General features: G+C 52.1%; 1 pseudogene; it reads left to right on the top strand.

Annotated features, from left to right (window-relative positions):
- The first annotated feature begins 2,023 nt into the window (after nt 1–2,023).
- LOC123612824 (U6 spliceosomal RNA) lies at nt 2,024–2,117 on the top strand (annotated as a pseudogene).
- The last annotated feature ends 209 nt before the right edge of the window (nt 2,118–2,326 follow it).

Here is a 2,326-nt window from a genome sequence, read left to right as displayed (position 1 = left end):
CCCAAAGCTATTTAGAGAAAGGGCTGAGATTAGAATCCAGGTCTGTCCCTGGGGCTGCCTCACCACCCTTAAGATAGCATCTCACACGCTTATCTGAAAAGGAGTAGGAAGAACCTGTTTTTACCACCACAGACACCTGAATTCTGGATTCCCACAGGCCAGGAACACTAAAAAATTCTCAGCTGTATTGGTTATCTATTGCAACATAACAAAGTGACCTAAAAACTACTGGTCCCTACATGCCCCAAATGCCTTACCCTAGTCCGGCCCTGCAGCTGGGCTGGGGAACTGTCTGCTTCCACACTCAGGCGGCTGCTGGTGGGATTCACCCCCCCAGCTGTTGGCCAGAGGCCACCCTCTGCTCCTGGCCGGATTGTCAGTCTTTCAGCCATCACAGTTTGCTTCATCAAAGCCCCCGGGGCAAGACAAGAAGGCACGGGCAGGGGTCACCCGTCACGATGGAAGTGACCATCTTTTGCCACTAATCAGGAAGTGACTGTGTCTGTGTTCTGGTCTTAGAAGTGAATCACCAGGCCCAGCCCATCCTCCAAGGCAGGGATTACACAAGAGCTTGAACGCCAGGAAGAGGGGATCCCAGGGAGCCGTTCCAGAGCCTTCCCACCACACCAGAGTTTCCAGCTCTTCATTTTGCCCCAGAAGAACATTTAGAAAATCAACTACGCCCTCTGGTTACCATCATTCAATTTAAGAGAAAAAAAAAAAGAATTTTTACGATTTGCCTAGATACAAAAGGATACTTTCAGAATAAAAGAGACTCTCTTGGGGTTAGATAAACGTAGCTCTAGGAGAAAGGCACCACGTGGTCCTGAGTTTGCTCACTCTGTGGAGCTCTGGTACCCGGCCTCACACTGGGAACCTCCCACCTGGAGCGAGGTGCCCCCCAGTTTGAGGGAAACAAACAGAGGAGGGGATAGGGTTTGCCTGAGCATGGCTGGGGCCCACACAGCGCCTAGCACCCCAAAATACACTGGCCGAATGAATGAACACATGGATGAAGACCCTCACGCAGTGTATCACATTTACCCCCAACTCTCAGATGAGAAACCAGGCCCTGTAAGGCCAAGTGACAGATGGATCTAAGGTGGCAGGGCTAGAAAGGAGATTAATACCTGCAGGGTGGTTTGTTTGGCATAAATCCCTTCTACATCCATTAGTTAAACCCAGAGTCTCCACAGTCCCCAGTCAGAGGAAGGTGATTCCATTTCCCCTTTTGGCACTGAGCAACCAGGTCCAGAGAGGTGAAGCAACCTGTGTGGAGGGCCTCAGTGTGGCTGTGGGGAAATGGATCCAGAGGTGGTCCAGGGAGGTTCAAAAGGAAAGCAGCGAGGGGTCACCGAGCCGGGAGGGTCAGGCCTGGGGTCATTTGGCCAGGCTGCCAGGCCAGGAGACAGCCCCAGGGGGGTGATTCTGATGCTGAGGACACCAGCCATCCCCGCCCGTCCAGAGGGGCAGAGGAGGCACTGTAGCAGGCAGCAGTCTGGGTACCCACCCAGATGGCCCCAGCAAGAAGGCAGGAGACTCTGGAGCGAGCAGGCAAGTCAGCCTTGGAAGCTCAGAGCCCCTCTGCTCCCCTTTGCTGGGCCAAACCTGCCCCGTTCCTTCCCAGCCCTGCACAGCCTAGCCCCCAGGGTCCCTCTGCTGCAAGGGGTACGCTTTCCCACCTGGCCCTTTTAACTGCATCCATATCCCCTGGTTTATGCCTTCCTTTCCTGAGAAGCACCCCGCTGGGGCTTCCCCCTGCAGGCCCAGGGCCCCGCCGAGCACTTGATCAGCAACATCACTGGAGCCGCGCGGCCACTTTGTCCAGCATTTCTTGTATCCAGGAGTGCCCAGTCTCAATGAACCCACAAACAAAATCCCAACATAGCACTGCTGTGATCCTCGCTTTCATAAGAAGGAAACCCAGGAGCCAAAAGGTGAGCCAGTGTGGCCAAATCACACAGCTAGTCTTTGGGGCCACAGCTGGAAGGAGAAAAGGCCATGTTTTAAAATCCTGGTTCCTGTGTTTGCTTTGGCAGCACAGATACTAAAATTGGAACGATGCCGAGAAGAGCAGCATGGTGCCTGGGCAAAGTCGTGAAGCATTTCATAGTTTTAACCAACGTTACCCCAATTAAAAAAAAATAGAAACAAGTAAATAAATATGGTTAAGATGGTAATGAAATGTTTTAAAGAAAATCCTTATTCTTGCATACAAGTCATTGCGCTAACACTTAAAAGAAAATTTTCTTTTTGGAAGGGAGGGAGGGTATAGCTCAGTGGTAGAGCACATGCTTAGCATGCACGAGGTCCTGGGCTCAATCCC

Source organism: Camelus bactrianus, chromosome 3 (genome assembly GCF_048773025.1).
Source record: "Camelus bactrianus isolate YW-2024 breed Bactrian camel chromosome 3, ASM4877302v1, whole genome shotgun sequence".
NCBI lineage: Eukaryota > Metazoa > Chordata > Mammalia > Artiodactyla > Camelidae > Camelus > Camelus bactrianus.
The sequence above is the reverse complement of the archived record's forward strand: the minus strand, read 5'-3'. Positions and strand labels throughout refer to the sequence as shown.